Source organism: Amia ocellicauda, chromosome 11, assembly GCF_036373705.1.
Source record: "Amia ocellicauda isolate fAmiCal2 chromosome 11, fAmiCal2.hap1, whole genome shotgun sequence".
NCBI lineage: Eukaryota > Metazoa > Chordata > Actinopteri > Amiiformes > Amiidae > Amia > Amia ocellicauda.
The window spans coordinates 523619-544584 of NC_089860.1; the positions used below are offsets into that span (position 1 = coordinate 523619).

The 20966-nt window shown below is 44.3% G+C and overlaps 4 non-coding genes across 4 annotated transcripts; all 4 read right to left on the minus strand.

Annotated features, from left to right (window-relative positions):
- Window positions 1-1190: 1190 nt before the first annotated feature.
- trnav-cac (transfer RNA valine (anticodon CAC)) lies at window positions 1191-1263 on the minus strand. Its single transcript has one exon. It is a non-coding gene; the product is annotated as a tRNA-Val (tRNA).
- A 1181-nt stretch (window positions 1264-2444) lies between these two features.
- On the minus strand, window positions 2445-2517 carry trnav-cac (transfer RNA valine (anticodon CAC)). Its single transcript has one exon. It is a non-coding gene; the product is annotated as a tRNA-Val (tRNA).
- A 2192-nt stretch (window positions 2518-4709) lies between these two features.
- Window positions 4710-4782, minus strand: trnav-aac (transfer RNA valine (anticodon AAC)). Its single transcript has one exon. It is a non-coding gene; the product is annotated as a tRNA-Val (tRNA).
- Window positions 4783-20661: 15879 nt separating this feature from the next.
- On the minus strand, window positions 20662-20734 carry trnai-aau (transfer RNA isoleucine (anticodon AAU)). The gene has a single exon. It is a non-coding gene; the product is annotated as a tRNA-Ile (tRNA).
- Window positions 20735-20966: the final 232 nt, after the last annotated feature.

Here is a 20966-nt window from a genome sequence, read left to right on the forward strand (position 1 = left end):
GAGATATTTGGGTTTATTTTACAAAGCTTATAAATTATATAGGTTAAAAGTATTCTGAATGTTTTGATACCACATGCCATACGTACTGTTGTCTGAGCCCACCCCCGCCACCCATGGTGTGAGTGATTTAGCCTTGAGTGTTGTGATCTATTTAGCATTGAGTGATCAGTTGTTTTTATTTTTTAAACGATTCCTTATCATCAGGGATTGAGACTGCTAAAATACCTTAAAAGCATATCCTTATCTTAAGTCTAACTCTTATGAGCTTTAAGACCCTAGAATGTATTTAAGTAAAACGACTGAACACATTATGTGAGAGATAAAATATAACCACAGCTTTTTTTTTTTTTTTTTACAAAAACAATTAACCTATACACACAAACACCCACACACACACCCTCTTTTTTAATTTTATTTTTAATTAAATTTGAGGGGAGAGACAGAGCCAGATACAGTGTGGATAACATAAGTACCCTATGCAAAACAGGCATTGTTAGGACCTGGGATCATAACAGACAATAGAACTTGTTGATCTTATAAAATGATTGGGCGAGAGAGAGAGAGAGACAGACAGAGACAGTGTGAATATGATAAACGCACTATTCAAAACTGGCATTGTTAAGACCTGGGACCATTACAGACAACAGAACTTGTTGATCTTATAACGGTTTAGATTTACTAAACCATTACATGTATATTTAAAAAAGACCCCCAAACACTACAGGAAGAGCCGACCCATTCACACTCTACAGTTGACCAACAAGAACAACAAGAACAACAGGTTATGGGCGGCCTTGTTGTTCAGGGTTTTATGGGTGTACACTTTCTGACGGATATGACGTAGGAATAATTAAGGAAATAACTCTACCTAAAATCACGCCCCCCAATTATGACGTAGGAATATTAATAAGCTTAGGGCATACGTCATAAGAAAATAGGCCGCGCCCATAAAACCCTACTATCTACTCATAAGAGTAACAGCAATGTCGCCGATCCTGCTACGGTCGTATTGTAACAGCAACAACATGTATCGATTTTAAAACTGTCAGTTCCAGCGCCTCGCAAAGCTACCCTTCTGTGATCGTTTGTTCTCAAGGTCAGGATTTCTTGACACTCCGAGGAAGAGAAAACGATGGCCGGCCGCGTTACAGGGACAGATAACAAAGCACTAGCACGCGTGCACCGCGGGTTGTTTCCGCCCGGTTTCGAACCAGGGACCTTTCGCGTGTGAGGCGAACGTGATAGCCACTACACTACGGAAACCGACCTGTCGTGGTGTTTCGAATGGCTCCCATCGAAGCCGGCTGGTAAAACGCGCACAGGCGTTTCCCGTGGGCCAGCCTGTGAGATAAAGGCTTCTATTTTCACTGACCTATTTTGCATTGCTCAAGGACACATCAGGACACTTTGGAAACTCTTTCAAAGGAAGAACGCCCTGAGCTATGACAAGACTTACACTTACCCCAACAAGGTGATGCTCACTGGCTTGTTCAAACAGCTGCTGCTCGTCTTGTGCCACCATCAGACAATCACAGAGCTATTGTGCCTTCTACACCTTACGGTAGCTTTACTTTAACAATAATAATGACGGCGACCTCGACGACAAAAAGAAAAACAAGAACAACAACAACAACAAGAACAATAACATCATCATCAGATTTTTATTAAAAGTGGCTACACCAGCGTTTACAATTTCAACCTGTCGACGGACGGACGCTCTGAGTGCACCGATTTCGGGATACTTCGGAAACTCTTTCAAAGGCAGGACGCCCTGCGATCAGACAGTGCGTGCACTTAGCCCAACAAGGTGATGCTGAATGGCTTGTTCAAACGGCTGGTGGTCTTCCTTCACCACCAGACTATCAGAGCTATTGTGCCTTCTACACCTTACGGTAGCAACAAATCTAACTACTGCTTTACTTTAACAATGATAATGACGGCGACCACGACGACAACAAGAACAACAACAACAACAACAACAACAACAACATCATCATCATCATCATCATCAGATTTTAATTAAAAGTGGCTACACCAGCGTTTACAATTTCATCCTGTCGACGGACGGACGCTCTGAGTGCACCGATTTCGGGATACTTCGGAAACTCTTTCAAAGGCAGGACGCCCTGCGATCAGACAGTGCCTGCACTTAGCCCAACAAGGTGATGCTGAATGGCTTGTTCAAACGGCTGGTGGTCTTCCGTCACCACCAGACTATCAGAGCTATTTTGCGCCTTCAACTACATAAGAGTAACAGCAATGTCGCCGATCCTGCTACGGTCGTATTGTAACAGCAACAACATGTATCGATTTTAAAAGTGTCAGTTCCAGCGCCTCGCAAAGCTACCCTTCTTACATCGTTTGTTCTCAAGGTCAGGATTTCTTGCCACTCCGAGGAAGAGAAAACGACAGCCACCCTTGGGGCAGAGAGATGGGGGACGGGTTGTTTCCGCCCGGTTTCGAACCGGGGACCTTTCGCGTGTGAGGCAAACGTGATAGCCACTACACTACGGAAACCGACCCGTCCTGGTGTTTCGAATAACTCCTATCGAAGCCGGCTGGTAAAACGCACACAGGCGTTTCCCGTGGGCCAGCCTGTGAGATAAAGGTTTCTATTTTCACTGACCTATTTTGCATTGCTCAAGGGCACATCAGGACACTTTGGAAACTCTTTCAAAGGAAGAACGCCCTGAGCTATGACAAGACTTACACTTACCCCAACAAGGTGATGCTCAATGGCTTGTTCAAACAGCTGCTGCTTGTCTTGTGCCACCATCAGACAATCACAGAGCTATTGTGCCTTCTACACCTTACGGTAGCTTTACTTTAACAATAATAATGACGGCGACCACGACGACAACAAGAACAACAACAACAACAACAATAACATCATCATCAGATTTTAATTAAAAGTGACTACACCAGCATTTACAATTTCAACCTGTCGATTGACGGACGCTCTGAGTGCACCAATTTCGGGCACTCCAATGAAGAAAAGCCACCTACCGCCTCCGGGGAACCACGAGGGCAAGCAGGACGAAAAGGGCCGGCCCACAGCAGGCTGTTTCCGCCCGGTTTCAAACCGGGGACCTTTCGTGCGTTAGGCGAACATGATAACCGCTACACTTCGGAAACTGACACCGTCACCTCTTGCTTAGAACGGTTACCGTTGGAGACTGCTGGTAAAACCGACCCGTCCTGGCGTTTCGAATGGCTCCCATCGAAGCCGGCTGGTAAAACGCGCACAGGGGTTTCCCGTGGGCCAGCCTGTGAGATAAAGGTTTCTATTTTCACTGACCTATTTTGCATTGCTCAAGGGCACATCAGGACACTTTGGAAACTCTTTCAAAGGAAGAACGCCCTGAGCTATGACAAGACTTACACTTACCCCAACAAGGTGATGCTCAATGGCTTGTTCAAACAGCTGCTGCTCGTCTTGTGCCACCATCAGACAATCACTGAGCTATTGTACCTTCTACACCTGACGGTAGCAACAAATCTAACTACTGCTTTACTTTAACAATAATAATGACGGCGACCACGACGACAACAAGAAAAACAAGAACAACAACAACAACAAGAACAAGAACAACAACATCATCATCATATTTTAATTAAAAGTGGCTACACCAGCGTTTACAATTTCAACCTGTCGACGGACGGACGCTCTGAGTGCACCGATTTCGGGACACTTAGGAAACTCTATCAAAGGCAGGTCGCCCTGCGCTCTGACAGTGCCTGCACTTAGCCCAACAAGGTGATGCTGAATGGCTTGTTCAAACGGCTGGAGGTCCTCCGTCACCACCAGACTATCAGAGCTATACTGCGCCTTCGACTACATAAGAGTAACAGCAATGTCGCTGATCCTGCTACGGTCGTATTGTAACAGCTACAACATGTATCGATTTTAAAAGTGTGAGTTCCAGCGCCTCGCAAAGCTACCCTTCTGCGACCGTTTGTTCTCAAGGTCAGGATTTCTTGCCACTCCGAGGAAGAGAAAACGACGGCCGGCCTTGGGGCAGAGAGATGGCGACGGGTAACATGGCACTGGCACGAGTGCACCGCAGGTTGATTCCGCCCGGTTTCGAACCGGGGACTTTTCGCGTGTGAGGCAAACGTGATAGCCACTACACTACGGAAAACGACCCGTCCTGGCGTTTCGAATGGCTCCCATCGAAGCAGGCTGATAAAACACGCACAGGCGTTTCCCGTGGGCCAGCCTGTGAGATAAAGGTTTCTATTTTCACTGACCTATTTTGCATTGCTAAAGGGCACATCAGGACACTTTGGAAACTCTTTCAAAGGCAGGACGCCCTGCGCTCTGACAGTGCCTGCACTTAGCCCAACAAGGTGATGCTGAATGGCTTGTTCAAACGTCTGGTGGTCTTCCTTCACCACCAGACTATCAGAGCTATTGTGCCTTCTACACCTTACGGTAGCAACAAATCTAACTACTGCTTTACTTTAACAATAATAATGACGGCGACTACGACGACAACAAGAACAACAAGAACAACAACAACAACATCATCATCATCATCATCAGATTTTAATTAAAAGTGGCTACACCAGCGTTTACAATTTCAACCTGTCGACGGACGGACGCTCTGAGAGCACCGATTTCGGGCACTCCAATGAAGAAAAGCCACCCACCGCCTGCAGGGAACCACGAGGGCAAGCAGGACGAAAAGGGCCGGCCCAAAGCAGGCTGTTTCCGCCCGGTTTCGAACCGGGGACCTTTCGCGCGTTAGGCAAATGTGATAACCGCTACACTACAGAAACTGACAACGCCGCCTCTTGCTTCAAACGGTTACCGTTGGAACCTGCTGGTAAAACGGGCTCAGGCGTTTCAGGTCGGCTAGACTGTGAGATGGCGTCTGAAGTGCCGCGAAAGGATGCCATTTTCACAGACCTGTTTGGCATTGCTAAAGGGCACATCAGGACACTTCGGAAACTCTTTCAAAGGCAGGACGCCCTGCGCTCTGACAGTGCCTGCACTTAACCCAACAAGGTGATGCTGAATGGCTTGTTCAAACGGCTGGTGGTCTTCCGTCACCACCAGACTATGAGAGCTATACTGCGCCTTCAACTACATAAGAGTAGATAGTAGGGTTTTTTGGGCGCGGCCTATTTTGTTATGACGTATGCCCTAAGCTTATTAATATTCCTACGTCATAATTGGGGGGCGTGATTTTAGGTAGAGTTATTTCCTTAATTATTCCTACGTCATATCCGTCAGAAAGTGTGCACCCATAAAACCCTGAACAACAAGGCCACCCATAAATACCCCCACCCCTCTGAAGGCAACGCCCCGAAACTCTCCTCTCTATTTAAGAACCCGCGCTTCTTTTAGGCAATACCTCTTTAATTCTCAGCTTCTGAAACATCCCGCTTCTTCAACATGTCCAGCGACATCAACATGAAACCCCGCAAGAAACAATCCCGGGCAAGGGTTCCTGTACTCACCAATTTGAAGATTGAACGCTCCTGGGTGTTGTTCTGGGGGGCTCGACGGGGTTACCGCTTTAAAAGGGATCCCAGCTATGTTGGAGTGGAGCTTCTTGCTTTGGGAGAGAAGGAGGGTACGTTGGAACCTTTTGAGACGGTAATTGAATACTCTTATGAGGACTGGTTGAAGGTGATGGCCTGGAGAGATCTGGGGCTTGTGGATAAGACTCTAGAAGGCTTGCAAGAGGGTCCAAGAGAATGCGAAATGGAGTCTCCGACTCAGGGTTTTGAAAGGTGTGAATGGGAAAGCTTGCAGAACTACGACAGACGACGTGTGGGGTTTTGGAGGGGGGTCTGACGGCTCAGGGGCTACTCTCTTCTAAGAGGGCGGTGTGTCGTGACGTAGTGAAGAGATAGGATAAAAGGTGCAACAATTCATTCATGGTTTAAAATTAAAGAGAATGTCTTACCCGAAAGCTGCGGACGTCGACAGGCTCTACAGGCCTCTTCAAACCCGGGATCACCCCTGGTTCTATTCCCCAGATTTTGTATACACTCTGGAACCCTTTGACTGTGGTTACTCTCCAAGACCTCAGACCCCGGTCCCTCAGGACGAAACAACATGCGGTGCGATGGATGTCCAAATGAGTCTCGGGGATCCCCAGCCTCTGGAGCTCATGGAGGGCCTCGATTTTGCCGAACTGTCTACCGTCTGTGCGTCTCAGGAGGGGGTCAGTCCAATGGATGGAGAAACACCCCACAAACCACCAGGCGACCCAATGAGCATCGGACTGTCCCGGGGGCGTGATGAAGACGCAGGATTTATGCCCGGGGTATGTGACCAAGTAAGCAGAGTGGTTAAAAGCACCCTGGTGTATATTCTGAGTGCTCTCATCGACCGAGCTCTGAAAGAAGTCTGTCGGGGGTGTGAAGTGAATCACCCCAGTCAGTTGAGACACAGTTGTTTGTTTGAACCAGACCGTTACTATTTCCTGTTCTATTTCAACGTGTTTTACAGAAGACTGAACAAACCGTGGCTGAAACCGGCACTAATCAAGGCGCTCTCTTACTCCCACATACATGTCACTGTGGGACAAGTCCAGAAAATCATAGATGAGATTTTGCTGGAGCTGAAAAAGGAGCCGTTTATAATAGAGAAACTTGGGCAGCTGCTCAATGACCTGGATGAGCCGAGTAGAAAAACCGCTGGCAAGCTAAAAGCTTATTTCTTCCGTAAAGAAGTTAAAGCTGGGGGCAGCGACGAAGAATTCGACATCTACGCCACTGATTCAGACTCTGACCTGAACTAAGGGACTTTGAACATGGGGAATGTTCTGGACTGCTTCTGCAACTGGTTCTGTCATCAACACTCTGCAGCTAACCTGAGAGCGCTATTACACCATGTGCTTGACAGAAAAGTAGCCAACGCGAGCCTTTTCTCTACAGATTTAACCATCGATGAGGATCAACTTTCAAACCTGGAAAAGTGAATGGCTGCTGTAACAAAGACCGGGGGGTACGAACACTGGGATGAAGGGCTCAAGGGGGCCAAGAATGATATTAGGCCATTTCATCAACATCTGTATGACCTTTTACTGAGCCTGTTTAATACACCTCTGTTTAATTTTAAAATAGGTCATAATGTTGTTTTATTTACATATGTAACTGAGGTGTGTGCCTACAAGATAAAGAAACAGGTATATTTGTTGATATAGATCAAGTAACCAATCATCTGATTTCATTTTGTCTGGACCGTAGAAAAAATTGTTGTGTATGTTATACTTTTCTCAAATGTCTTAAAAGGGGTATCTGCTCTCCTGAAGTTGAATAAAAAACCTTGTATAAAAACTTTGCGCATAGTGTGGGTCTGTGTGGTTATTTGACAGAATGACTCGGCAAGCTCCCCAAATGCAGGAACTATACTACAACCCAGCCAAGATTGGGGGTTTGGCGGGTAAGAAGGGTTTTCAAAGAGGACTCGCTGAGGCCGGAGTGAAGGTTAATGATGTGGTTGTTTCAGAATGGTTACGGGAACAAGACGCCTATACCTTACATAAACCTCTCAGGATTAACTTTAAAAGAAACCGCGTATATGCAACTGACATAGACTCACAATGGCAAATGGATCTAGTCGATATGTCAAATTTATCAAAACATAACAATGGTCACAAATTGATGTTGATGTGTATCGATGTGTTATCAAAATATGCCTGGGCTCGCATTCTACATAATAAAACAGGTCGGGCGGTGACAAGGGCCTTTGAGGATATATTGTCCCAGGGTCGATGTCCTAAAAAACTGCAGACTGATAAAGGAAAAGAGTTTCTCAACAGAGAATTTCAGAATCTACTGAAGAGACACAAAATACATCATTTCACCACCGGTAATGAGCTTAGGGCATCGGTAGTGGAGAGGTTTAACCGCACCATAAAGACCAAAATGTGGAGATATTTTACAGCGGTCAACACGTTCAAGTATTTTGATAAAGTTCAGGATTTTATCGATGCTTACAACCAAGGGTATCACACCAGTATTAAAATGAAGCCTATAGATGTTGATCAAAGTAATTCTTTTAAGGTCTATAAAAAATTATACGGACCATTTATTAAGAAGGGAAAAACTACTTATAAGTTCAACATCGGTGATGTGGTTCGCGTTTCAAAGCTAAGGAGTACTTTTGCCAAAGGTTATGAAGAAACATTTTCTGACGAATATTTTACAGTTACCGAACAGTTGGCTAGAGACCCACCCGTGTACCGGTTAAAAGACTATGACGGGGAGGATATAGAAGGAACGTTTTACGAAGCCGAGTTACAAAAAATTATTGTGGGTAAAGACAGTGTATACAGAGTTGAAAAGATATTAGCTGAAAAAACCCAGAACCGGAAAAAATATGTGTTGATGAAATGGCTTGGATGGCCTGAAAAGTTCAATAGTTGGGTCCCGGAACAACAGGTTTGCGATATTCAATCCTTATAACAACTTGCCCGCGGGTGTGTTGTGGGCATTACTTTCGATACTCAAGATGGAATCAGGAGGCTTCTACGTGACTCTACCCAGTAACGCCTCTCTCGATATATACCCTAAAAATGAAATATCCAGTTACACGGTACAATTTGGAAAATCTATAGATCTAAGGGGGTCGTGGGAAGTGGGGTTGGCGGAAATACAGTATCCTTACACTTGGGCTGTATTACAAGATAAGGATGCCACCTTCGCCATTTTTGATGATGTTAAAAAGAGTCAATGGACATTCACGATACAAGGAGGTTATTATGACAATGTGGATAAAATATTAGATGAGATGCATAAACAGTTCTCAGAAGGCACCCCCAACATCAAGCTATATTACAACCCTATTAAAAACAGAGTGTACAAGGTGTCAAAACCAGGTATTAGCATTCAAACCAGCGGCCAACTGGGGCGTATATTTGGGATCTATTCTGACACAGAGAGCAGGTTCTCAGAAGTGGTGGGGCGGCTTTTACACTCTTTATGTGTATACGGATATCATAACCCACCAGAGGGTCGGGGATAGTTATGTCCCCCTTTTGAGAAATGTACTTATTAAAGGTAAAAGCAATGACATGGTCACAATTACTTATGACAAGCCACACTACGTACCAGTCTCAAAGACCCAATTTGACAACATCACGATCGAAGTAAAATCGGATCAGAATATCAACGTACCCTTCCGCTTCAGTAAAGTTATTGTCAAACTACATTTTCGACCCCTGAAACAGTTTGTACATTATTAAAATGGCTACCTCGAGGGGTTATGTAGATCCTAGCGCCTATGTGGATTATTACAAGATGCAAGCCGGGAACGGCTTGCCCGGTTTTGTAGGAGCCCCCACAATGTATGGCGCCGGTCTAGGAGGACTCTTTCATGGTCTCTTTAGAATGGCCGTACCCCTGCTTAAGAGAGGCTTTGCTATAGCCAGACCCCACTTGAAATCAGCGGCTAAAAATATTGTTAGTGACGTGTTCACCAATGTTATGAACCGGGCAGCTAGCCATGAGCATCAGGAGGGTTCGGGTCTCATGGTAATGGCGAGGAGGGGGGGTAAAAGAAGAAACAGCATGTGTCCACCAGGGCGACGAAGATCCGTGGCTAACAAAAAACGAAGAATCTCTCATTCTCCAACATATCGTGGAAACACTCGGAGAAGGAAGCAGCACAAGAAAAAACCTGCAAAAAGAAAGTCTCAAAGAAAGAAAAATAGAGCCTCAGGATACATCTTTTAAACATGTCTTTTGTCCACAGTCTATCGGAAGAATGCGTCAAATCAGAACTGGATCTGTTTACAGTTCCATACACTCAAACGAGTATAGATAAGATCATATATGTAGAGATTCCCCCTCTTTCTGCAATTTCAGACACGGCCCCTCTGGAGTTTTTTATAGCTGGCAATGGCGAGGATTATATTGATTTGAATAACACATTTATTTTAATGAACTGTAAAGTGACTGATTAGGATGGCGATGCAGTCGAGAAGACGGCCAACGCTGGGGTCATCAATTTTCACAGGTGGATGTGACCCTGGGAGATCGGCTCATTAGTCAAAGCAGCAATACTTACCCCTATAGAGCCATGATGGAGTGTATCCTTAATTATAATGAGGAGACCCTAAGCAAACAGTTCAGCCTTTCGTCAAAGACATCCCGGAAGCTATGGACGACAAGGATCCAGAGGGACTCAATAAGGGTTTGCAAAAAAGAACGGCCTCTTCAACAGAAGGGAGGACCTTTGAGCTAATGGGGCATATCCATGCAGACATATTTTTCCAAGAAAAACTCATGCTCAACGGGGTAGACATTAAAATTAAAATGATCCGTAGTAAAAGTGCTTTTTGTCTGATGACCCCTGATACTGAACAATATAAACTGACCATATTATCGGCCTCGCTGTTTGTGAAAAAAGTGTCCGTCTCCCCGGCGGTTAAACTAGGACACGCGCAGGCGTTAATGACGGCAAACGCCAAGTACCCGATCGAAAGAGTCTATATGAAAGTCCACAGTATCCCCGCAGGGACACGGGTGATGAACCAGGAAAATCTGTTTCTAGGACAGCTCCCAAAACAGGTTATTATAGGTCTCGTGGATAATGATGCATTTACCGGGGTTTACAACAAGAACCCCTTTAACTTTAAACATTATAACGCGGAATTTATAGCGTTGTACGTCGATGGTGTGCAGGTTCCATCCAGACCTTTTCAACCTGACTTTGAAAACGGCAATGCGGTTCGTGAATATTACAGTCTAGTACTGGCTACGGGTCGCCATCTCAAGGATCAAACTCTGCTGATCGATCGCCGGGAATACTGCAGCGGTTACACCCTGTACGGTTTCAACCTGACCCCTGACGAAGAGTGTGGACAACATATTTCACTGATGATGACGGGCAATATGCGTTTGGAGATGCGTTTCAAGCAGCCTCTACCACACACTGTAAATATGGTCGTGTATGCTGTGTTTGACAACATTATTGAGGTGAATCAGAGGAGAAACGTTCCGTATGATTATTATTAAAATGAACACCAGAGAGCTCAACCACATCATGAATGCCCTGGCCGGCTCACGGAAACTGTTTCAAGGAGTCTACGCCTGCGATCAGCTGCCTAAATTTAAGATCAAGAATTTACCTGCAATGTACATAATCAACACACACCCTAAAAATATGCCCGGAGAACATTGGCTGGCTATTTATCTAAGGGAGGACCACCGTGGTGAATTTTTTGATTCCTATGCAAACCCCCCGGATTTCAGACCTTTCCCTCGGAAGATCAATAACTTTCTGCTCAACAACTGTCAAGAAACCATTTACAGCGGTCGTCAAGTACAAAGTCTTCAGACCTTCACTTGTGGTCAGCACTGTGTGTTTTTCTTATATCATAGATCTAAAGGAAGGTCATACCCCGATATTATGGCCTTGTACAGTGAGGATTTAGGCCAAAATGATAAAAAAGTGGCAGAGTTTGTCAGGACACTGTGGACCCCCCCTTATAACACAATGACTTACAACCCTAGCCAGCCATGTATACAGATGGGGTGTTCTTGTGAGGATTTTAAAAGATGTCATGCATGTTAAGGTGAAAAAATAATGAAAACAGCCTTTGAATCATTAGTTTTGTTTTTATTCAACACAATTCTTATACAAAGCAGAGGTTATGTTATAAATAAATGTACAACATTTGAAAATAAAAAAAATAAAAAATAAAATTGTTTGTCGGGTCATTATTTACAGGGGAGACAAATAAAAACATGAGATTAATAAGCTTCCCAACGATGGATAGATCCTGAGGATGGTCGCTCAGCACGGTCAGAGTAATGAGATATCGGAGTCAGATCAGGCTCCACCTCTTTACACAGACGGATTTTTTGTCGCGTTACCTGGTTAGGAACTGTGGATTGGGGCATGTTCAGACAGGCCATCGCCTGTAGGAAAGCATTCCAGCCTACAGGTCGGCGACTATCGGGTACCTTATTAGTGCTAGTGACACTCTTCAACAAATCAAACATGTGTGAACCTTTGATCAGTTGTCCTTTAAAAACAAATTCACCCTGTTCATTCCAAGCCGTTACCCGCGGTTTCTGAACCATTTTGTGCAGGATATATTGTGCATGTCTTTTGCTTCTGGCCGGCATGTTTCTCAAAACATCCGTTACAACATCTCCCTCTGAACTCTCAACAGGTTCGGTCACCGCAACATCTTTATCAACCGTACCCCCCGCATCAGCCCCAGAACCATTTTCTTGAGAGGCCATGGTTAAAGTTAAAATGTTTTGATCTTTTTCACCCTGTCTAACCAGACGGAGGTAGCGCTGTAACGTGTTGGTATACAACTGGGCTTTGGAATACTGATTTAAATCGGCCCTGGCCTGTATAGCTTTCATTTCAGAGTCCAGGTTGTTTTCGGCCGTTTGTCTAATGGGCTCTGGCCCGACAACATTTTTTCTCAGTTTCTCAAGCTGCTCCTGAGGGATCAAGAACATTTTCTGAGCATATTCCATTATTAACCCACTCTGGAAGCTAGAAGACTGGTTAGGAAAGGCACGGATTGGCTCAACAGCGGTCCTATAAAACCCCCGGTTTGATTAATCTTCTTTCTTTTTCTTTTAATAGAATACTTCTTATTAGCGATGATCTTGATAACCGCTTTTTGTTTTTTGAGTTTAGAATGTTGAGAAGGGGTTAGGGGTATATAACCGCGTAAGATGTTAAAAGCTATTTCACACAGGGTCTCGATCAAATCCGAGGGGGCCCCTGCCAGCACAGCTTTCCTATGGCGCGGGCTCCCCTCAAATAACATTTGCAAAAGCGGCAGATTTCTTTTAATCCGAACAGACATTCTTATTTATTTCCTTTTCTTTAGCACATACACTGCCGGCCAATCGGGCGGGCACAAACCTGTTCTGAGGCGAAAGTCTTCTGGGGTTTGTGCTTTTAAGTCCGCAATCAAGTACCCGTAGGGTTTTTTGGTGGCATCCTCAAATGCCTCCAAAAAGAACTTGGTCTGGTTAGGGTACATTTGACGAGCCAAGACGGTGACCTGTAGTTTATCTCTGGGGTTTTTAAAAAGAATTATATAATTGGCATTTAAATTAATAGTGCGGCTTTTTTTACCTTGAAAAAATAGATTTTGAACTAAATAAATAATACTTAAATTCCTATGATGAGTGTACTTTGTGAAAGCTTTTTCCACTTCACTGTTGTCACCGGCCTGCTCCATCAGGTCATCAAGGATCACTAGATTAGTTTGACCGGGCGGGAACAAGTCATCGTCACACAACGAGGCGGGGAGACCTTGCACAAATTTCAGATTATTTTTTTTCGAAGCCAAATCATCGTAGAGAGGTTGCCAGCAAGTGAAACACCACACTATGTTGTCAAGAGCTTGGGACACGGTTGCGTCCACATCTTCTATGATGTTCTTTATAAGATAGCTCTTCCCCGAATTGGAGGGACCGGCTATAATACAGGAGAAAGGGTGTTGAAGTTTGTTTTCAAAACCACCGCTAATATCCATAAGGCAGAGTGGTATAATCAGTCTTCAACACTCTTTTATTGTACACCACCCTGAACCGTTTGTTTAGTGATCTATTTTCCAACGTGTACCCCTTTTTATTGCGATAGATCTGATTTCCGGCTGTAATAATCTCACGAGGAGGCGCGTCTTTCTCGGTTACAAAACTTTCTACCAGGGTCGTCAGAGACTTGATGTTAATGAGCTTGTTGTTACAATGGTTCAGAGTGAAACCCTTAACTTTCATACAGGTCTTACCCGCAGCCGTTCTGTATGCGTAAGTCTTAGGACCCCCTGAAACAAACTCCACTATGTGGTCCTGAGGATCTAGTTCGCTCGTTAACTCCCCAAGGTAGTCCCCGAGGGGAGGGACCCAATCCCCTGGCCTGGTGACAAAGATTACAGAGTCAGTATCATGATAGAGCGTGCGTTCCTGCAACTGATCCATTAAGTTGTACAGTTCAAGCCGGGCGTAAGCCGTGGTAAAAACCGCTATGAAAACATTAACGTTCCCCTGTTTGGTGGGGAAATCTTTAGGGGCCCTCCACTGGACCTGTGCCACATGGTCATTTAAGAATTGAAAGTGTGATACTGCATGTTGTTTGGAAAACATAAATTCTATAAACTGTTCAGGGGTTTTAATCAAGGTTGTGTTTAGACGGTAATTTCTTTCCCCAAACTTACCCCACAGACTGTTTAAAATCAGTTTGGACATTTGTCTCTTGGCGGGGTTTACAGTTATGTTCCCCAGCTCTAGACGGATCCCTTCCTTTTCAAAATATTGCTAAACGTATCGCTCTTTGGCCGCGGAGACAACACACCATGAGGGATAGCCCGATGCCTCCTGTTTCCCTTTCAGATGGGTCATAATGTAATCAGCAAAAAGAGTATCAGATTTTTCAGAAAAATGCCAAACCTCATACACCTTACCGACTCTGTAACCTTTCTCCACCGCCTTGTCAAGCTCAATGCTACACCAGACACCCGTCAGCGCTCTCTCTTCATCACTGTGCAGACAAGAGGTAGTTTTATTTTCAGTTTCCACACACGTTCTACACAGAGGGAACATCAATTTTCCCGAACACCTGTAAGGCAACACGGGTAAGAACAGCTCGCGAGGAGGGTACATGGTGACTTTGATCAAACCAAAGTAATGTCCGATTTCGAGAAAGTCACGATAAACAATGGTTGGACGCCCCACCGGGTACATTTTGGTCTTGTTGACATAAGGGTACAGACTGGTGAAATCATAGTAATCTACTCTCTCACCCTCCTTTACCTCATAATGTAAACAGAGGGCGTTGGTACGACCCCCAAATAACGCATCCCGGGGCTCAAGACGTTCAGGAAAGTCCAAGGTTTCCATAAACCGTTGTACCCCCGCATCCTGTTGCTTCAGGGTCGTCCACTCGTGTTCCCAAATCACCAGCACGTTCAAACCATAGGTGTTTTTTAAAGTTTCAATTCGTTCCTGGAAATCATAGTACATATCACTGCAGAGTTTTTGTGTTACGGGGTTAAAGGTGTTTGGGTCGAAGCACTGAGGACAGCCATGCTAAATACAACCTGCAAACTCATAAGCGGTACGCCGCCCGGACACGTCGCTAAAACCGTCTAAGTAGTAAGGCCCCATTTTGACTTCCCCTTGATTTAAAGCATGTCTGATGAAGATGTTATCCCGGGCACTCAGGTATTCCAGCCACTGTATGGAGACAGTCGAAAAGTTCTTTTGTCTAGCACGATAGTTGTCAGAAGTGGTGACCGCTATAGTGTTTTTCTGCAAGAAATTGGACCGATACATTTTCATGCAGAGAGACGCTATGGTCACACTTTGCAAAGGGTCGAGACCCGATGTGTTGATAACCTCGGCGCGGAAACGCACACAGGCTACTTTAAGGATCACCACATCATTTTTACAATAAGCAGCCATCTCTTCTCGGTCATCAAAAACACCTCCCTTAACCGTATTGTACCATTTAAAGAATTCCTCCCTCTCATGAGACATCATAGTATCAACCCCATAATAAGTGGCGGGCAGGTAGGACCCTCGATAATTTTGAGTGTCCATAGTATTAAAAAAATGGCAGAACCAACCTTTCTTCTGAGCCTCAAAACCCAGAGCCTTAGGCAAAGCGCTCAATTTCATGGGGATGAAATTTAACAAGTCTATGTAACGTTAGTTGAAAGCTTCGTCGGTGAAACACATGATCTTGCTACCCTGAGCTATTATTTTTGGGGTCACCCCATTTTCCACCAGATACTTCATCAAAATGTAAGAATCATAACCCTTAGCATTGTGGGCAATAAATGTGTAATTGAGGTATTTTGGACCGCGATACCGCGTAAAGAAATCCCTGACACAACTCTCACCGCTAGCTGACCACTCACGATCCAACATGTCAATACAGAGTATATAATTAGCAACGTGGACCCCGTTTTCTTGCCTGCATTCAAAAGCAAAAAAGACATAACGGTTGTGCGGCGGCTCCTTTTTAACCGGCTGAATAAAGCACTGGTGTTCGGACCCCGGGGTTAAATCAGCATTACAGATCCTGCATCTCGGCTCCAGACATTTGTGTGGTTTAACCTCATGAAAACGGTACTGGAGGCAACACTGCGGGCAATATTTAGTTTGATCACAATAACTCAGTTTTTTAACCCCCTCAGTAGCGGCCCTCTGTACCTTATGCTCGGAAAAACAGAACGCTGAGAGACAAATCCTTAAGCAATCTTTACATCGGATGGTAGGGGCCAAACCCTTACGACATTGCGGATTGAAACAGACGTTACAGTAACCGTCACATCGGTGCTTAAGCTTATCATTGAAGGCCTTATAACACCAATGACAAACATACGAACAACCCAAAAAAGCCGTCAAACTCTTTATTCCAAAGTAATGACTATCACTTAGGAAGAGAAACAGTGTCTGTGTATGGGTTTCAGGATGTGTCTGAAATTTCACAAATACTTCCTTTACCTCACAACGGTACCACACAACAATTTTTAAAGACAACAACTCCTCAAACTTGGTGATGTCTGAAAAGGCAACCATCTGTTGAGAGTTTAAGCCGGCCCTCTGATGAAGCATTAAAGCTTCTTGCAGAGCTTGGGGTTCAGGCATGTCGGGGGTGAGTAGTTTTATTAAACTGTAAGCAAAACAGAGCTTATTGTCCCCACTGGAACTCACCACTAATTGCCTGAGCTTGGTCCTAATTATGTCGTTCTTCAAGCATTTCGACAGTCTTCTAAGCGCCCCACCCTCAGGGTTACGAACCACATTCATTACCAGAGACAGACTTTCATCAGCTATGATGGCTGCGTTACTTTGCAATAACGCTTCGATTTTAGCCAGACGTCTAAATTATCTCCACTCAGCATTACAGATAGGTTGCTAAACAAATCATCCCCTCTGAGTTCTAACTGTACAACATCTCGAGGTCTGACCCTTTCAGCAACCTGTTCAAGCATTTTCTGCAAGGCCTCGTGTATGTTGACAAATATTTCTGCATAATTGTCACAATTTAAAAGTTCTGCAAAATTAAAACGTTGAATCATTTCAAAATTGTTATAGGCCGGTCTATCTATAATCACGGGATCACTGGTACTCTTGGACACATCATCATTTTGAACAAAGCCTTCACCCCCTACATTCTCACAGAGCATGACCTCCACAGCCTTATCAGTCTCAGAACCCTCCACATTCCGAACACCCCCACTGCTGACATCTACAAAACCCCCTTTTTGAGGAGGCTCATTTAAAGCCTGTAAAAGTCCTTCAAAGATATCCAACCGGTTAATGTCAAGACCCTCCTCTATAGTGATGGCTGCTTCTGCCGCCATCCTGTGTTCTAATTGTCTCAAATCATTTATAATAGGGGCAGAATTTGGTCGGGGTAGCTCCTCCAAAGCCTCCACCATTTCAAACAAATCGGGGTGAACTAGGGGGTGAACCTCTATAAGCGCTACCGGTGGGAGGTGGTTATTTAGATCATTGACCATCTGTAACAGGTCGGGGTTCACCGGTAAGTCTGTTAATTCACATTCTATCGGTGGTAATTGGGGGTTATTTAAATCATTTATCATTTGTAATAGTTCCAGGTTCATTGGGACATCAGAGGAGTTCACAACAGGGCCGGGGATGTTCTCTCGGGAAGGTCTTTTTGGGGCCCTAGCTTGTTCATAATCCTTTAGTTTGTGAGTTCTTTTACCAAGTCAGGACATTTTTTAATTTATTTTTTATTTTTCCAACAACCCACAATAGTAAGGCGTTTTGTGTCTATTAAAACATTAAATACGGTACAATTCGTTAGTAAGGGTATTAATAAGGGTGTTTTGGCTCTCTATCACCAGGTTTTGCCCCACTAACACAAGTCTTTGATTTTGTAACAAAGTATGTAGCAACTCATGCCGACCTTCAGGATGTAGCTCCGGGGGCTGGTGGCCTGGCTCAGCTTCAAAGGATGGTCGCTCCGGTAAATCTCGGTCGAAGGAGGCAGGGAGCGAGCGTATACTCATGGACGGAGACCAAGAAGGCCTTTGCGGTGACACCCTGGCCAAGCGCGGGGTACTGTTCCGCGTTTCTGTAGCCAAGAAACGGGTCTGGGGGGACGATGTTGAAACCAGGCCGTCGTTGGGTGGTGTGTCAGCCCTGACTGACGGCGACCCCTGAGGTTGTTGGATGCCTGTATTTGTTCCGCCTGACAATGCGGCAGGCTGAATCTGGGGTGTTGAATTACTCCCAGAAGGCTGTGGCCTGAGTAGATGTTGGGGGGTCTCCAAGACCACCGTGGGGGATCCTCTCGGTGATCTCACCGGGGAAGATGTTTGATCCCACTTAGACGGGGTAATTGTCCTCAATAGCTCATTCACAGAATGACTATCCCAAGAGTCTTGGGAAGAATAAAAATATACATTACATTTACATCTTTAAACGGCGACAGAAATCAAACTTAAAACAACATGTCCAGGACATTCAAAACCTTTAGCTTTTTTAGACCTTTGAAAATAGCCTTAGACATTCACTACAACGCCTTATTATTTACAGACAATATATTTATTAGGACTTGATAATAAATGTAAAACAGAGAAGCCGCTGTAAATAAACTGTTTCTTAAATGTTTCTTTAAAAACTGTAATATTGTTAATAAAACACACACACACACAACAACATTTCATTTTTAAACGAACCTTCCAAGTGTAAACGCTTCCTGATCCCGGGACTTCCTGTTTCACAAACGTTTTCACGATCTGTTTAAATATTAAATACAATGAACACCTTCAAGACTTTTCCTACAACCACTTTAAAACAGAAGTATAATAGCGGGATATAAGCCAAACAACTTACTAAACCCTTTCGGACGGCTTTACTTCCTAACCAGACGGTACAGCAATCGGTCATTTCTAAACACGTTCCCCAGAAACAAGCCTAGACCTGTCCGGACTTCTAAAGATCTTTCCCAGAACCCCCCGCCCTACAGGAAACGGTCACCCATCGCTTAAATATTAGCCCTCAACGGGCAAACAAAGCTCTTTTAAAAACATTAAAGTTTGAAAGATCTTACTTACCTCCACAGAATAATCGTTTCTTATGTTTTTCGGCTGGTTTAGCTTTTTGCACCGCTGTGAAGGTAAGAGACATGTTTAACCTTTAACCACACCGCTTTATAAAAAGCTTTAACCTCTTACAGGCTGCAGATATATACTCACAGCTATCAGATACCGGGGCTGACGGCCTTTCAGATTCTTGAAAGGTTACGGTTCTCGAAGGTAAAACGAAACAAGCCCTCGATGTGGAAGGCCTTTCGTTGTCTCGAACCACGTTTCTTAATACTGTTAGACAGGATAATTTTTTTAAATTAACAAAACTGGACTCAAACATCTTACAGAAACGTTATACAAACAAACAGGGGTTTAGTTCTTACCCGGTCGGCAGACAGCCTGTCTAGGGACAACCACTTCTCTTGGTCGATCCTCGGAGACATTAATCACAGGCCTTTCGATAGTTTCTGTGTAATTAAAGAGACCGGCATTATTATATATTAAAACGTTTTCATAACTCTAATGAGCCGCTTCAAAACCACACACACCCATACATAAGAACCCATGAGCGCAAACACAAAAATCTTACCGTCGTTGTTCCAGATGATCTCCTCAGCGTTGGGAATTAACTCCTGTTGACTGGCTGAAAAATAATTTTACAGAACTTAAAACAGATGTTATAGCCTTATTTACAATACATGCACACAACACGCTCTGAGTCAATGAAAATAATCTGAAGACTTGCCTAAAAACTCGTTTAAATCGAATCGCTGATGTTGTTTCCGGACATTGTTGATCTTTAGTCTTAAATCGAAAGGTCAGTGTGAGTCTGTCGAGCTGAAGACCAGACCTTCATACTTATACTGATGGCCACATGCCGGATCTGCTTGTAAGGCATTGTTCTGGTCTGGCCTTTGTGCCACCCTGTTACCAATTAACATATCAAAACCAACCAATAAAATGACACTGCATCAAATTTCAAATAGAAACCAAGATGGAGACGATCTCTCTCCTCTCTACTCTAAACTTTTATTAGAACCTTTTGGTCTCTCAAAAAAACATTTTTAAGCATCAAGACCTATAGTCAACAACCACTAAGAATATTTCAGGCCTTTATAAGCGCTAAAAAACAACCTGAGCCTAGAAAATAACTATAAAGATCAAAAATAACTAGCGCTTTTACAGTGATTTTTTTATTTATTTTTTATAGCGATGCTTTGTTTGGTATTAAACAAGTCACAAACTACTCAGAACAGCGTTTATCCCCGCAAAAGAGATATTTGGGTTTATTTTACAAAGCTTATAAATTATATAGGTTAAAAGTATTCTGAATGTTTTGATATCACACGCCATACCTACTGTTGTCTTCTACACCTTACGGTAGCAACAAATCTAACTACTGCTTTACTTTAACAATAATAATGACGGCGACCACGATGACAACAAGAACAACAACAACAACATCATCATCATCATCATCATCAGATTTTAATTAAAAGTGGCTACACCAGCGTTTACAATTTCAACCTGTCGACGGACGGACGCTCTGAGTGCATCGATTGCGGGCACTCCAATGAAGAAAAGACACCCACCGCCTCCGGGGAACCACGAGGGCAAGCATGACGAAAAGGGCCAGCCCACAGTAGGCTGTTTCCGCCCGGTTTCGAACCGGGGACCTTTCGCGCATTAGGCGAATGTGATAACCGCTACACTACGGAAACTGACAACGCCACCTCTTGCTTCAAACGGTTACCGTAGGAGCCTGCTGGTAAAACGGGCTCAGGCGTTTCAGGTCGGCTAGACTGTGAGATGGCGTCTGAAGTGCCGCGAAATGATGCCATTTTCACAGACCTGTTTGGCATTGCTAAAGGGCACATCAGGACACTTCGGAAACTCTTTCAAAGGCAGGACGCCCTGCGCTCTGACAGTGCCTGCACTTAACCCAACAAGGTG